An 18,044-nucleotide genomic window follows, 5' to 3' on the forward strand; every position below is an offset into this window, starting at 1 on the left:
GAAACAAATATATATATGAGACATAAATTTCACAATAAAAAATCTTATTCCTGAGAGAGAGAGAGAGAGAGAGAGAGAGAGAGAGAGAGAGAAAGAGAGAGAGAGAGTTTAAGTAGGTTGACTTAAAAAAAATCTTAAATTATCGGATTTCTTTTTTGCTAACCTTATGACATGCAATGCAAACTTAATCATGTTTTCACACAAGAGTTTCCCTCAAAGCGTGAAAAATGGAACTAAAAATCTTCAGTTGATGGGGCGGGATTATTAAATAGTTATGACGAAAGTATATGGTCTAAATAGCAATAACTAAGTTTTTCTCCCGAATAATGTGGACATTTTTTTTAAAAACATCTTCATTCGGTCTCGCACAGTATGGGATTTACTGACCATGTACAAACCATATTAGATCAACAGTAAACTATATGTGTAATTAAGCAAAACACCAAATGTTTTAAAGCGATTTTATATAACATTGTTTTAGAGCATGTATGCATCATCAATACGATATTTTTGTAACAATCATTGTCATCAATTATATAATAGTGTTGTGTTGTGCATGTACTATGCCTAAATAGTAGTCAGGGTTTGATACATAGTGCACGAGCCGGAGGCGAGTGCACTATGTATCAAACCCTGACTACTATTTAGGCATAGTACATGCACAACACAACACTATTGTTATTATTATGCCGACTGTTGAATATACTGACGTGCTTTGCTATCAGTAGCTGTGACGTTCGAGTGTTGACAAGTCCCTAAAAATAATCACTTGAAAAGCAAGCGTTTGTTTTTCTTCTTCAAATTAATCAATTGATTTGATTGTTTATTTAATCAACAAGTTGTTGTACAATAAAAAGTCAACAAAGGTTTATGTTCTTTTCAAGATATGAGAGACGTTTGGCCTTACCGAGAAAACTCGAAATGTTTAGCAGACGAAATCTCATTGAATTTTTTTCTTGTACATTCTTTATGAAGCGTCGATTAAAAAAGCGTTTTTGTGATTCTCATGTAGAATGTCTTTGAAAAATGTTCAATCAATTTGTTCAAAAGTTTATAAGAAACTTAAACTTTAAAATTACCGCCAATAATTAAGTGTTTTTGGAAAAATGAATAATTTTAATTGCTTGATGTCAGTTGTGTATATCTATACGTTTTATATATATAAATACCGTTAGATATAATAACGGCGAATATAGCGTAGCGGTAACGAGTAGGGCTTCAAGCTGGAATGATTTTAGCGTCGTGAGTTCGAATTCCGCAGTCGGCGCTTGAAAGATTTTCGTTGAAAATATTTGCCGTGCTCTATTTCGGCATAGTATGCTTACGCTATATAAATCCTTTGATACTATGCGAAAATAGATGAGTATTGAATATATAGTGACTAACTGACAGAAGGCATAATAATAGCGGATAGTTTTCAAAAACTAATTAATTAGTATAACGCAAATATGTTAGTGTTCAAGAGGCGGGTATTGCTGGCTGCAGCTGTAAAGGTTTATCATGATGCAGTTTAAAGCAATATATGAGCTGTATTTTTTAGAATTTTATTTTTCTGCAAAAATACTAGCATGATTAGTCTGCATGTAACTTAAACCCTTATGATAAAAATAATTTGAAAGAATCACTAATTTCGTCAGAAGAAAGATTTTTCTACGAAGGATTATACCGCGGATCAATTTTTGTACAGGACAATAATTCAAATTTGCTTCAATCGAGGCTTCTTTACGGCTTTCCAATAAAGATATGGCTAACAAAACTTTAAAAAACATGATATTTTTGTCAATTTAGTAGAAAATAACACTTTCGTAAAAAATATATTTCAGCATGAAAATCGCAGCTCATATTGCTTTAAGAAATTCGCAAAAAGGAATTAATTTGTCATGTGTGTTAGATAGGCAGACAGACAAACATACAAAGAATGACAGTGCTAGATTGGTTAGCAATTTCTTGTTCGTTTTATAAAATAATCATTTCTATGAAATCACGCAAGCAAAAACGTCCATCCAAGTTTATGCTCGTACAGTCATTTGGGGGTATTTCGAATCACCCCGCGTTCCGTGTTTTAGGAAGTTTGATGTATCGCACTGCAATGTACAAAACATGAACAAATTAAACTCTCCAACAGTCACCACCTGCAATGTTATTTACATAGGCGTCGGAATCGGGGGAGGGGGGGGGGGGGGGCTAAGGGGGGCTCCATCCCACTTTTTTTTTTGCAAAGATAGACCAAACCATTAGGCACATAGCATCATTGAGCCCCCCCCCCCCCCCCCCACTTTTTCTCGCCGGAAACATAATTGTTCCGAAATTTAAATTGAAACGATTAAAATGTTAAAAAGTTGGGGTCATAGGCAGTCTATTCCTCCCCCACCCTCGGATTAGGAATTTCATGATGTGGAAAAAATGTAATATTTGTTGTAAGGGAGGTATAGGTATACTACCCCCCCCCCCCCCCCCCCCACGGATTAGGAGTATCATGATCTAAAAAAAAAATTGTTCGAACTATACGTATCCCCCCCCCCCACACACACACACACACGGATTAGGATTTTCATGGTTTTGGGAATTAGTCTTTTATTTTTTTTTACTTGTCAATATTTCTGAGGATTAGTCTTTCAATTTGCTTCCGACGCCAGTGATTTATATATAGAGACTTTAAAGAAGAAATGACATACATTTATAAATTATTTTCTGATTAAAATCTTCTGGCTAACCTCAGTAAAGGGAATTTGTGTGATGAAAACGCTGCTAAATATTCATTTCTCATTACACTGTATGATATTGCTTTATTAAGCGAGAAAATTGATACAGTGTATGTTTGTTACCGCATGCACGGATCCAGAAAACTTTGCCAGGGGGCGTCCGAGGGATAATTTTGTTTTCTAAAGTTGGAGAGAGGGTTTGGGCTTATTTCGGGAATTTTGCTATGTAATCTTATTAATTTGAATTTTCCAAGAGATGGAAGGAGTAGTCCATGCACTCCTTTCTAGGTCCGCACATGAACGAGTATGATCTTTCTGTTGGACCAACACAACGAAGTGTATTAAACATGCGTTTTAACACATATTTTACAATCAAGTTGAACAAAAAGTGTTATTCAAAATACCCCAAATGACTGTATTAATGATTTCGTAAACAGAAAAATCGTGAATTTTTTAAAACTGCTATGCCCGATTTCATTTAAAAAATTGTGTTCGCTTTTATACGATGGCTTTGCTAAGTATGTGTATCATAATATACATTGCAGTAGTTTTCAAGGTCAATTAAGTCATATTTTAATGAAAAAGTGATGTACACAATTTATTTACAAAAACAAACGACATAAATTGTATTCATTTCTTTCGTCTCATGATAAAATTCGCTGCTGAGGTCAAGGCGGATATGGTTGTATTACGACTTTGAAAAACATTCAAATCAAAAATAAACATCGGTACATTTTATTTACTAATATTTGGAGAAGTGTTTTGTATACAATCGATACATTACATGCGGGTTGAATAAACCCAATTATTCTGAAATGAAACCAAACGGTGCCCGTTTCTGAACATTCCCAAGATGGAGTTGGTTTGTTTGTTTGTTTTGATTTTTGTGTTCTCATACAGAATTTGTTTATGAACTTTAGATAATTCAAACTTTGAAAGGAGACGGATTTTGCTTATGTAAATAGGCATCTTTTTAATAAATTTGGTCCGTATAGAAAATATTTGATACTCTCATAGCCAGAAAAATCAGACTATGTAGCTTTAAATTATCTGTATGTTTTAAAATCTTCCTTTTCTCGGACAGGTGAACACTAATTTAATTTTTACATTTTATTCCATACAAAGTTTTTACCACATCATACGTGTAATATTGACAATCACGATCGTCAGTTGTAAACGTTTGAACTCTCGAAAAAAGATTTATAATCTTGTTCTTAATGTTCTCTAATATCTTATCATTATTTATAGATACAACTACGATTGTGATTTACATTATAGTTCAAATAGTCAAAGAATTAAAAACAATATAGACCTAAGAAAGTTAACGATTACACATAGGCATCATCATACGATGAAATATGACAGTTATGATATGCAAGACATTTACGATTCTATATCTCGATTGGAGCTAAGGAGTGTTTTTTTTTACCAACTTGTGGTCTTACAGTTTGTTTTAGTGATTAAATCCGCTTGACCAACTGAGTTGTCTAAAATATAACAATGATAAAATTTTGTGGTTAAAACATTCATATATTTTATATACTAAAATTATACATAAACTGAAAGAATAAAAAGTATTTTCATAAAGTATATTACACTCCTAGAAATCTGTTCTTCCTTTACCGCTAAAGTTTCGCCTGTACACACAGTAGATGCTTTTTGTGACCATAAAACAGGTAATGACTTGAAAGGCCGTGCGGACAGAACCATCTGTGTGAAAATTAAATGTCTATGATGTGCGGTGTCCAATTTTAGACACACGGTTGAAATTTAGTTTTAAGAAAGAATGTCTCTGTTTAAAATGCTCTGAAGAAGGGACATAAAATACGAAAAAGGTATCAATAGGACTTGAAGCGCGCACGCAGGGGGTGGGGATGCGGGTGTGCACTGAATTCTTGATCTCGAACACTGACGAAGAAGCATCACCATCATCTCCAAATAAGTTATTACATGCATTTCTTGTTTTTCTGTCCAAAGATTCAGTTTTGTTCTTTCACATGCATGAAAACTTCAGTAAAATGTTACCAGATGGAATTTTTTTAATGTTGATCATCTGACTAAAATTTTGTTCTAGGATCATATCAAAGTACATGTTATTTTTTCAGTGCCCCATTCCTCCTTATTTGGCATATTGCAGTTTATATTGCCGTTCATTAATTAACTCTGAATGAAAAATAAGTAAACATGAAGTACATGCTTCCTTTCGTGCTTTGTCAATATTTCAATTCTAAGTAAAAAAAAAAAGACACACGGTCTCCTTCAAGCGATTCATATTATCTCAATTTCTTGCATATTATACAATAAAAGAGAACAATGCTGTATGTAGTAGCCTTTTACCCGATTTATGGTTTAAATTAAAAAAAAAACGTATGGATATTACCGATGTGTTTTATTTGATCTTTTTTAATCAGCACTAACGGCAGTAGAAAATAAAAAAAAGTCGCGCACACTCAAAATATACTCGGCCCTCGGTGGTGGACTAAAGTATTAGCTCTCGCCATGTTTAAGTTGGACTTAAGACCGTATTTAAGATTATCCTAAGATATGACAAATTTATGAGCTATGGTTGGATCTTATGAAAATTTGTTGGACTTAGGATAGATTTTAGTCAAAATTCAGTTATGTTAAACGAGCCCCAGGTTAATATGGCAGAGTAGGAAAAAGTATGATTGGTCTTGCTCTTGTGGGGGAGGGGGCATTTCCTTTGGTACAGGTTGTGCATTAGGACAGGTATTATTTTCCGGTTCTGAGGGAAAAGTCCTGGGGATCTATTCACAAAAACCATACGCCAGCCATGGTAAAAGGCAGACAACGAGTTGGCGCTGTGTGACGTAGTGACGTCATTATTATGATGTCATTTTTTACGTTGTGACGTTATCCGCAGTATTTCACTAATCACATATATCATACGATATTTATTGATACAAATTTAAAAAATAAATAATGAAAAACAGAACCTGAATATTTTAATTTTTTTTTTATTATAATATATATTTTTTTCAAATTGCCATAGGCCCAAATAGACCCTGTGGCACTTAACGTAAATATTCAAATAGGCCCTGTGGCATAGAAATGGTTAAGTAAGGGGCCTGAAAAGGGGGAGGGGGTGCTGGGGATAAATGAATCGTTCTGAGAAATTCTAGAGCTTTGACGTTACATAAGCGTGTTTAGGTAGCTTCGCCTAATAAAAACGAGTTGTGTTTACTCCCGGGGCTTTATTTAAAATGTGTCTTCTTTTAGCACCTCTCATTTTAAATTAGTTTATTATATTCATTTAAAATACCACACACAAATACATTTGAACGGATGTCTTATATTAATGACTTGAAAAAAGACTCGTGAAAAGTGTTTGAGAATGTGTATGTTAAAGCTGCATGGTCCGATTTTTTTTTATTTGGGGGGGGGGGGGTGGGTACAGTATCACATTATTTTCAATACAAACCAATTATCTCAGTTAAACACGTTCGCCTGTTTACTCTAGCCGAATCGGTCTCCTTTCAAAATTTATGTTCGTTTTATTTTTAGAGTTGACATTGCCTTCAATTGTAAATTATTTAAAGAAATTTAAGAAGACTTGATTTTTGGCATTGCTTATTATGACAAAAGTCAATAATCCTTGTTTAAGAAAACTTTATGAAGCGTACCTTTTTATTGTTTTGTTTACAAAATGTTGATTATGTAAATATTTATTTTTGTAATTGAATTCTATGATAGTGCTATGCAATAAAAAAAAGTGGCCATATAATTCTGCCCGTTGAACTATTTTGTGTATTACATGTATGCTCTTGTAGATAACACTCAAACATATGGACTAAATCATCTTCATTTGTTTATCTGCAATTTTTTTGTTAAATTCCAGTATGAGACCAATCAGCTACATTTTAGACATCATCCACAGAGACACCGTTTCTTAAAGATTTACTTGTACTTGCCCCCATGCTGAATGGGCTTTATATTAAGTAGTATCTATGCCAGCAAAGGACATAATCCATCTTGAAACTGTTTGAATTGTGTATTCATCCTTTGCTTTGCATTATCAATAAGTATGCAGATTGAGTCATTACATAAACAAACATGATTATATAGGACAATGTTAATACGAAGGAAGTGTATGCTTGCCGTTTTTCGACCATCTGTTTCAAAAGTAATCTGTATGCAATTATAGTTCTCAGCTGTAAAAACAAAATCATCTCTTACTGACCATCTTTACTTAAACTACTTAAACTACTTAATCAAAGGACGATTTAGGAACATCTAAAAACAACTTTCTTTGGATTTTTTTAAATTTATATCAATATAGGGAAGTTTTTTTTATTAACGACGAAAAGAATCAATTTCCCTCGTCAAGTGGTTGAAATTTGTTTGGAAACAAATTCCGCTAAGATAAATACTAAAATAGATAACACAAGTGTTTTTTCCTAAACGCCTTTTTGGAGTTTATGTTTAAAGCTCAATATGTCACTGCTTTGATAAAACACTCTTGTGTATGTGCATGTGTCATTATTAACAACAATGAACAATAAAGTTGAAACATCATTAACACATGAGAGGCCTATCATTGCCTGACGTCGTCAGACAATATCTAAGGTCTGAAAGTTGCCTCCTCCGAAACAATGCAGACAATGGGAACAAACAATATCAAGATTTTTTTTTTACAAAAAAGATTAACGTACCGATGCATGTTTAACAATTCAGTGTTTACATTCACAATTGTTGAAAATGTTATATAGGATGGAATAACATCAGTGAGCAAGAGTTTTTAAGTAAAATGGCTGCTCACCATGCACTTGTGTACACCTGATTAAAAAAAAAAAAAGATTAGCCATATTTGAACGGTGGGAAAAAGGGTGGGGGTCATTGCAACAAGTTGTTACATTGTCTATTAATGTGCAATGTAAGTAAAAATTGGTGTTGGATTTTCATCATTACCAAAGAATCATCAGTTTTGATTTAAACAAATATATGCATTCCTATAGCTAGAATGTTTACTGAAGGAACTAAATCGCCAAAGTGGGGTGTGACCCGATTTTCGATCAGTTAGGCGATTTCATTCATTTAGAAAAGGGCACACAACTCGCGTATCTCACGAAGGTACATTATTACTTTTTTAATCTGTTGCTAGTCAAGTGTGTTAATTCGATAGCTTTCATCCAAAACATTCGATCCAAAGTATATGTAGTTGTTATAAAACAAATGTCAAACAATTTATTCATGGATCTATGCCAATCGATGAGTTCATTTAAACCATTAGATCGAGATCTCAGCCTTTGCGTGAGTGGTAAAGCAGGACTTTGCGCCCAAAATGTCTCATTTATAGTTTCTGCGCGCCGATTCGTGGCCGAGTCTAAATTTAGATAACAGAAGAATACTCCAGAGCACACCGTGTGTACACATTACGGGCACGTAGCATCATGGGTGGGGGATGGGGAGTTGGGGGGGGGGGGGGCTGCTTCCCCACTTTTTTTTGCAACAGACACGTTTCTTAACTTTACATTTATAACAAACATCCTGCGAGTATTGCATAAGTAATACACGCCCCCTACCGGACAGATTTTGTGCGTTTTTAATTTGTAAAAAATAAAATAATTGTTTTTGAGTTTACTTTTGAAGCTTACCTCTTTTGACTTGGTTTAAAAAATGATATTGTAGAGTTTTGTTTTGATTTAATTAAATTCCGTAATAGTGTTTTGTGAAAATAGGAATAGAATTACAATAACGTTCTGCAAGTATTCCTATTACTGCGTTAAATATGTATGTACTAATGAAGAACATAATTAAATTTAGAATAATCACTATATTTTACTACATGTTATTTTTGTCCGTATTAAATACTTTGTTTCTACAAATTGAAACGCTTTCCATATGCTTTGCATTATCGAGTTGTATGCAGATTAACTCATTACATAAACAAAAAAGGCAACACGTAGGAAATGCATGTTTGACGTTTTCCGACCACCTGTTTCAAAATTATGTTGTATACAATTATAATTTTCACCTTAGAAAACAAAAACATCTCTTCCATTTAAACTTATAATACTAATTCGAAAGAAGATAAACATTGCAAAACAACCTTTTTGTGTTTTTGATTTATATCTGAACGGGGAAGTTTTTTCTTAAAGACAAAGATAATAAAGTTTCCTCGCCAAGTGGTTGACATGTGTTCGGAAACAAATTCGGCCAAGATAAGTACTAAAATAGATAACACAAGTGAGTGCACGTGCTGCCATCAATGTTTCTTCCTTGAAGCCTTTTTAGAGTGTGTTTATAAATCTCAATATGCCATGGCTTTAATAAAGCAGTCTTGTGTATGTATATGGGTCATTATTAACAACACTTGACCATACAGCTGAAACCTCATTAACACATGAGAGGCCTATCATGAAAGTACTGCTCGTGAAGAATATAATGACATCTAAAATAATCACTGTATTATTTAATAACTAATGTTTAAGTCGATAAAACGCATTTGATTGATTAGTTGTTTCAAAAAGATATAAAAAGGATTTTAATGCACTATTAATTTAAAGCATGACGATTTCGATTATAATTTTGAATTTCTTCTTTTGACTTTTTTAAGTGTAAGTGTAGAGATTTGTTTTGATTTCTTTTAATCACATTCTATATGTGTGTGTTTACCCATGAAGAATATTATGACATCTAAAATAACCACTGCATTATTAAAATTTTAAAACTCTCATAATTTTATTATTCTTTCGATATTTGTACTTTATAGTTGGTGGTTTATTTGAGTCTCACGATTTTAATATTCATTTGCTAACTACTAAAGTTAAAGTCAGAAATTATTTGATCTGCAGACAATTACATAATCTTTAACTCTACAAGATCTACTGAAAATTGACTACTTGACCGGCTTTCTCTTTCCAGAATGCATTATAAATTATTCGATAAAAATTAAGTGATATACATATTTTAAAAAATTGTTAATTTATGAATTTTCATATCTTAAAAAAATACAGACTTCTTGTAAAGTTTCGAAAAGCTTGCTGGATAACGCAATAAGGTATTCAATTTGGTCGGCCAGGTATCATATCATGGTCCTATAGTTACTGAAGTGTAAATTGTTTTTAACGTCAACCCATTCACATTGTCACAAAGACAGCTACATGAGCACCCTCTACCATTGTTAGGTTTTCTATTTATAGGCTTGTGTAAAGTATATTAAACCTAGCGAGCACTTTTTGTTCAGAGTAACGGGGAACAAATCATAAAAGTATTGTAAAGGCATTTGCAATAAACAACAGGTATTCACTTGAAATAACAAAAGAATCTCTTAAAAAAATGGTGATGGCTTCGTGGTATTATCTAATTCTATTTTAATGTATATCAAAAGTATAATAATACGTTTTTGTCTACTAGTTTATTCTTCGTCTTTTTTTTCTATTTATCTCGGGGTGACTTTTTTGTTATTAGAGTTATCCTAACAATTTAAATTATATGTAATTATTCATTTAAAGTTATGGTATCAAATGACCCACAAGAAATTACAGAGTTATATCCCTTTGAGTAGGAAATGCGTGTTTTCTCTACTCCTCCGAAACCATAAGAGATAGAAACATAGAACTTTTTCCAATGTCCTCAGAACACCTAGAGTGTTTTTCAATGTATTCATACTAAAAGGATTTGAGGCCACCTTCTACAGTTATTGCCTCTGAAAGTATTTAAATTTTCATTAAATCACAACCAACTATTTAAATATATATCATAGGTACTTCTGACCACCTTGGATACGAGCGTCTACATTGGCCGATGAAAATGACATAAAGGATAATGGTCAAGGTGAATTGAGAATCTCTTCATGAGTTTTTATATTTCATTTGTTGAGGGTGAGATAGAAAACTGTTTCATAGATGTAGTAGGACATTGTAAGACATTTTAGTTCCCTACCGGTTTCATCGGAAGGGACTTTTGCTTTCCTCTGCGTCCTTCAGTTCGCCCGTCTGTCTTTCCCACTTCAGTTTCTTCTGAACAGCTTTAAACTGTCAAAATACATATCAAATTTACACTTTTGTAGCGTCTGGTTGACATATTTCCGAAAAAATTAATCCTTTATATTCCAGTTTTTTAATGTTTTGGTTCGTTATCGGGTTCTGTTCGTATTGAGGCCAGTGTGTGGTCAGTATTGGTATCTTGCGTTGCTAGTTCATTCCTTTTATCATTTCTAAAAAACAAATAAATTATGTAAAATAGTGTCAAACATTGTGTTGTTACTCTAATCGGCACATCTGTTTTTGGATTATTACAATGTGATTCATTATCGGGTTGAATAAAGCATGATATCTCGTGTATAACTGTTCTAAAATATGTGTATGCACCGAAGCTTCCACGTTATAGTACAAATCGGTAAGGGACGTGTATTGCTTATGCCGTACTCTCAGAATGTTTGTAAATATAGCCCTACAGCCCCTACCTTAAAAGAGTTGCACAGTTATTGCCCTATTGTACGAAATACTTGTTATCGCTACTCCCCAGAAACCATAAGAGATAGAGACTTAGAACTTTTACCAATGTCTTCAGTACACATACAGGGTTCTTCATTATATTATACTGAAAGGATCTGAGGTCCCCTTTTAGTAGTTATTTCCCCCTGAAAGAATTTAAATATCAATAACATCGCTTAAAACTGTATTATTTATCAAAAAGACGTTGGGCCGTTTGGAATGGGAGGGTCTGCCCTGGTCGAACAAAGTGACATAAAAGTCAAAGGTCTCGGTCTTTTTTTTAAATCTTCATATCTTGAGAAATATAGAATTGTTGTAAAGTCTTCAATAGCTTGCTGGTCTTCGTAATAAGGTATTCAATTTGGTTAGTCAGGTATCACATCATAGTCCTGTGGTTACTCAAGTGTAAATTGTTTTGACAGTCAACACATTCATATTGTACAAAGACAGCTAGCCTCTAGAACACTCTCGTTTATCGTTAGATTTTATATTTTTAGCCATGTGTAAAGAATATTCACCTTGGGAGTACATCAGTTTTATTCAAAGTAAGTGTGAACAAATCAGAAAAGTAACCGAAAGACAATAAATTTACGATAAACAACAGGGAGTACTCAAAGCAATGGTTTGAAAAAAAATTCTCATAAAAAATGACAATACTTTAACAAACCGTGAATCGTCTCAAAAATCCATAAAACGAAATACAAATTCAAAGCAGAGCAACACGGACTTAGATAAAGGTAGGATGAGGTGCCAATGAGGAGTGAGCATCCTCTGCTGACCGGTCACATCCGTCGTCTGCTCTTTGTCGTAATCGGGAAAAAATCTAAATATTAGAATAAAAAACGTCAGTCAGCATGCAACCCAGTGGAAAATTGTAGTTGCTGAAAAGGTCGTTGTATCGACCATAGGACTTACGAAAAGATGACTTCAAGCGAGACTGTTGATAGTCCTGTTTAATCAACTTGTTTGTTTTTTTAAAAAAATGGTTGATGGATTCGTTGTTAGTTTCTCAATTTCTATTACGACATATATTACAAGTATAATGATATTACTTATTAGGTTTGCTACTGACTGTTTACAGATTTTTGTAGCGATGGTAAAGTTCCTTGAAGGCGAGGCTAAGTCTATGGAATTACTGACCCAAAACATTGTAAACAGTCAGAAAAAATACCTAATAAGTTTTTGTTTTGTGGAGGACCGAAAGTGTGATATGTAAACAAAAAAAGATAATATGTAACAATTAAATTCATAGCTTAATTCTCAAATTTCGCTACCTTCCACCTCAGATGTCTGTGCAAACATGGATGCTATTGTAGGACCGCAATATTACGTCACGGGTTCACTCTAAATATTTTGGGGCTTAAACATTATATGTAAAGGTATGATTGAACGTTTGAATATAAAATCAGCTCAAATAACGTTAGGTCTGGCTTGTTGCTGTTTAAATTTTGACGCTCGCCGTGTTAAGAAATTGTTAAGGCTATCACGTGACACGATTCATCAAATGACATCAATTCATTCTAGTCCAAGGCAAAACGATAAGTTTTTATAAACCTTATTAAACGTTTTAGCAAGTGATTAAACATAAAGGGTGTTAAGAAAGTTCGTTCTGGTTGTAAATTGACAAAAATAAATTGATAAAAGCAATATTTCTGTTTCAAATTCACACTGGTTATACTAGAGAATTTTCTCTCAACATATCATCAGTTATCTTCCCCTATGTGCACTCTCTGGTGGTGTCATAGAGTGATGTAAACATTTATGTCTATTACGTCATCAAACAAAATGACGAGTTCGGTGAAAAAGCAGACGTCTTGCACAAGTGTCGATACTGTCAACGAACGAGCCCAGGCTTTGGCTTTATTAGATGCAGGAATCGGTGTGAAGGATGTGGCTAAACAACTGTGTAAAAGTGAGCGATGGGTAACAAAGTGGAGACGCAGGCGAGAGCAAAATAAACAGCTCGCCGACCAACCGAGATCAGGCCGACCATCGAAAATAGTAGGCGTAGTTAAAAGGAAAGTCGAGAACATAAAATACAAAAGAGGAAAATCAACAAGAAAATGCAGCAAGGAACTCAAGAACTCGGGCTTTAATGTAAGTCATGTGACTGTGTTTAATTATTTGCGGAAAGTAAAAAAATGGAAGGCATTTAAGCGATCAAGAAATCAGCTTCTGACGAAAACACAACGACAAAAAAGATTGAAATTTGCTCGTGATCACAAGCACTTGACAGCTGAGGACTGGGAGAACTACATCTTCAGTGACGAATCTTCAAAATATCTGTTTCATGTTCCGAACCGACAAGACGAGGTTGTGTGGGGGTCCCAGTCAGATGAGGTACCCGACGTCAGCTGCGTCAAGTCAAGCGCCAAAGTCATGATCTGGGGTGCAATGGGAGTAAACGGTTTGTCAAAGCTACACATTGTTCCATCCGGCAAAACTATAAATGCAAAATATTATGTGGATAAAATTCTTCAAAAAGAACTTAAACCTGCACTGAATCTTCTTCAAAAAGAACTTAAACCTGCACTGAATCGACAAAAAAACACTGGCAGGATTGATGGACGAAAGTTGGTTCAATATCCAGGACACGCTACGTCTGTTCAAGATGGTGCGACACCTCACACTGTCCTAGTAACACAGAATTGGTGTAAAGATAATTTACCAAACTTTATTTCGAAAGAAGAATGGCCGGGCAATTCCCCAAATCTAAACTGCATAGAAAATCTCTGGAGTATTCTGGACAGTGAGGCCTACAAGGATCCGCGCCCGACATCCATGGACCAATTACGCCGCCGTCTTCAACGAGCATGGAGGGAGATACCTCAGAAACATTTGATTTCTTTAATTCATTCAATGCCTTACAGAATTAAAAATGTACTGAAAAACAAAGGTGGTCTATCTGGTTATTAAAAATAAAAAAAACTTACAAACGAGTTGTTTATTAATGAATCTAGGCTAAAGTAAATCACGGAACGAACTTTCTTAACACCCTTTATTAAGGTGGAAAGACCTCTAATTGTTCAAGAACAATTATTATACTAGTTTTTCTTGTGACACTTACACATAAATGAGCTCCATATTATCTTACACAAATGTTACTTGTTCCATTTTAAGTAATTGTCCGAGCCGAGCCTAACCAACAATAAAAGATTAATAATAAAAAACCCCAGAAAAGGCATTGAGAAAAGTAGTGATACGATTACATTTCTAGAGTATGCAAACATATAATCCAATAAATATATGCTTAAAAGAAACTGTTCTCCACAAGAATTATTAGCCGCTTTAATAAATACCACAGGGACGCCGACGGCTCAGACGAGAAAAGAAAACTGTTGTATTTGTCCATAGCCCAAAAACTGCAGCGTAAAGAAAACAAAATGTTTGAATTTAATTCACTTTATTACGAGAAATGGATTACAAAAATTTTAGAAGATTGTCGGTGTAATCCCGGAATTTTTTAGTTTTCAAGCAATTTATGACACCCTTATTAAAATCATCAAAGGAACATGCAGATCTATGACGCACTTTCAAGCGTTTTCTTCAATCTAGTGCATGTACATGAAAATAACTTAAAATCAAATACTTGCATGCAAGTTGGAAAGCAGAAAGTACACATTTAAAATTTATTTTGTATTTGTTACATTAGGATGTAAAAAAGGTGCGATTTTTTTTTAATTTATGGCGATATCAAAACGACAAATATTATAAAAAGATAATATGTGTTTTTTTTTAAACTCTACTTATTTTTCATTGTATCAGAGTAATTCGATATGATTGGCTAATAGCTTAATGGCTAATAGCCTAACAATTGTTGTAAACAAACTAAATACCTTTAATGTAGACCAATTCCCTACAAATAGGTTCGATGAGCTTATAAAAAACAATGTAGATCACTTAGTTATTTCTAATAACCAAGGAGAAAGTTTAGTATTATTCCGAAATAAATCTTTAATATGCATGACCATATGATTTGATTATCGTTGCAACGTCGTTTTTTGATTGACTGTACTTATTCATCTTTATAACTTGCCTACGTTACAATTCGTCATGCTATCTGATTTTATTGAATTTGACATGTTACCTTGTGAGGTATAGGAAAAATTATATTGAATTGAACGGGTTTATAATGACAGTAAAGTATTATATTAAGATAGACAGCAAGGTTCCATTTCTTTCAAGGCAGACTTATTTCCCAAAGCTTATAAAGTGTTTTTTCTTGCAGAATTGGAATCTTGCTGACTCCCTCAATGGTATACCTAATTATCAACAGGTTTCCTGATAACTATCAAGCTATTTAAATGTGAATATAATTTAGTTTGGATTTTGTCATGCACCGTATTTATTATAAAACCAGAAATATCAATTTAAAGATTCAAAGTAGAAGAGGGGTTTGTTCTATGACTAGACAAATGAATTATTGTAAGCCAACTTTTATTGGCGACGACATTTATTAGCGATTAACTGGACACAAACTGGTTTGCAATGACTAATTTTCGCGAATAAACCGTATAAAAATATACACGACAAGGGCTGGGTCGCGGCGGGGAACATTCGCGACAACGATGTTCTCGCGAAAATCGCTAAAATGTCTCGCTCGCAAATAAAAAATTTGTAAACAGTTTACAACAATTTTAATGGTTTATTAGTGCACACTTTAACGATAATGTTATATCATTTTATTTTTTAGTTTGCCATGCCCTGGCTAGTACCACCATTTTACCCTCAAGTACGTTTAATGCATCGATATATGATGCCAAGACTTCGAGAAACGGATTATCTTTTTTAGAAGCAGACGAAGATGGTTTCGTATATATCAATCTGTATTTATCGGGAATGTCTACAAACCTTGCTAACATATCGTTTGAAATAAATAAGAAACACAAACTCACTGTGCTTTTGTTTAATACAGAAGCTCATGAAATTAAACAGGTGAGTAAATATTCTTTTTCAAGTGGATCCTCTTTTAAATTGTTAAAACTAAAAAATGAGAAATTGAAACAGACATTCTGATCTCGTGTTATGAAGTGTCTGTCAAAACGTATGGCGATTTTTAATTCATTTTTTAAATAGAATAATACATATAGGATTAATGTGAAGACTTTAGATAAGATTTTTCATCTTTTAATTCACATAAATCAACTATCAAGAGAGCGGTTTTAATAATAATATATCTTTTCTTTTTTTTCGCAATTGCCCGTTTGTTTTTGTCCGTCTGTCTGTCTGTTAGATTTATTTTTGGGTACATTTTTTTTAATCCCAGAACCATTGAGTAAAATTAAATCAAACTTTACGTAAATTATTTTTATGGGTGGTTGATTTGAAAACTTTAAAGCTAAGTAGAATCCGTTTCTTAAAGTTGATAATTAAGCCTGTAGGTTAAGGCAACTCCAAGGTTAATGATGGTCAATTTGAATTTTCTTTTAAACAATTGTTTATTTTTCTTATGAAAACAATTCTGAATATTAATATGAACTGAATGTTTTCTTTAAAAAAAGACTATAATTTTACTCGTGAATGAAGTCTTTCAATTAAACTTTTCTTTTATTGCATCACTTGAAAGTAAAACATATATTACTATTTTACCTTAACAAAAAATCAAATGTGTAAAACTGCTCTGAAATAATTTTATCCATGCTACACTATTTTTTTTTATCGACAATTAGTTCTTGTTTCATATTTACACTTTTAGAATGAAATTATTAATCCCTATAAATAAACAATATCATTATTTATCACAAACTCTCTCAAATTTTGTAGTTTTATTAAAAATGCCCCGTTAATTAACAACAAGTCAAATGTTTTTAGTACGAACATTATTAGTGCTATACGTCATTTGCCTTTGATATTTGAAGATTATTCTTTCAAAATACTCGGGGCAGTGTTACATTTTTTGTCTTTTTTTGTTTGACACTTTTGTAAATCTGAGGAATTTGTATTGAATAAGATGCTTGTGACGTCATCAATATGATACCAAATACTGGTACATGTAAATCAAAAATATACTCAGCTAGACTAGTTTCTAACAACATTGTATGTACTTTACAAAATTTGAGAATAGATAACAATAAAGAAGGCAGGTTTCTTTGGTAAAAGAAAACACCATGCTGCTTATTGTATCGTCAGATTGAACAGTGAAATTTTACTGTGTTCTGCTTCCGCGAAATCAAGTACATCGTTAATTGCCATGCATATATGTTTAAGGAAAGTACGATTCACATTTAAGAATACGCTAACTCAAATTCACGCCGACTTGTTCAAAAACTATTTCCCGCCAAATATAAAACGTTTACAATATTTGTTTTTTTTAACATATTGACGTTACAGAATAACGACCACTCTAAGGATCTTGAACGTTGGAAAGTTTCAGTGGCAAACAGCGTCATTGCCCAAGTGTCGCACGTCGTTATTGTTGTCCACTATACATACCCAGTCACTATTTCTAACATGAGACTTTCCTTGAGGAAATGCTTCAAGCATATCAATAATTAGTAAGATTTTTTTTTAATTTTCGTGTCCACCAAATTCATTATTATACATTGCAATGTTTATTTCATTTTTTATACTGATAATAGAAAATCCTTTAGTTTAATTATAAAATATATATATATATATTTGTTGTCTTAAACAAAACAAAATCTATTTTAAGGAAGACTAAAGCAGATTTCAAGAGGATATTTAATATCTAAATGTAACGTTTTGAAAAAGTTTAAATATGCAGGAAAAAGTTATAAAGCAATGAATATAGTTTAAAACTTTACTTTTTCTTTCAGATTCAGTATGCACAAGGAACTCTGATTCAACAATGAAGAAGTAATATGTTTTTGTATGCTGCATGATTAATCAGCAAGTTCGGTTAAATAAATAAGCATAAAACATT

At 33.1% G+C, this 18,044-nt stretch overlaps 1 protein-coding gene and 1 long non-coding RNA gene across 5 annotated transcripts in view; both read right to left on the bottom strand.

Annotated features, from left to right (window-relative positions):
* Positions 1-18,044, bottom strand: part of LOC105317886 (multiple epidermal growth factor-like domains protein 10) — a 254,170-nt gene that overhangs the window by 11,384 nt on the left and 224,742 nt on the right. The window lies entirely within an intron of this gene.
* LOC136276088 (uncharacterized) lies at positions 540-11,979 on the bottom strand. Its single transcript, XR_010714557.1, has 3 exons — positions 11,829-11,979; positions 10,608-10,881; positions 540-2,084 (listed from the first exon to the last, which is right to left on the bottom strand). It is a non-coding gene; the product is annotated as an uncharacterized lncRNA (long non-coding RNA).

The sequence above is a fragment of the Magallana gigas genome, chromosome 1 (genome assembly GCF_963853765.1).
Source record: "Magallana gigas chromosome 1, xbMagGiga1.1, whole genome shotgun sequence".
In the NCBI taxonomy this organism is placed as follows: domain Eukaryota; kingdom Metazoa; phylum Mollusca; class Bivalvia; order Ostreida; family Ostreidae; genus Magallana; species Magallana gigas.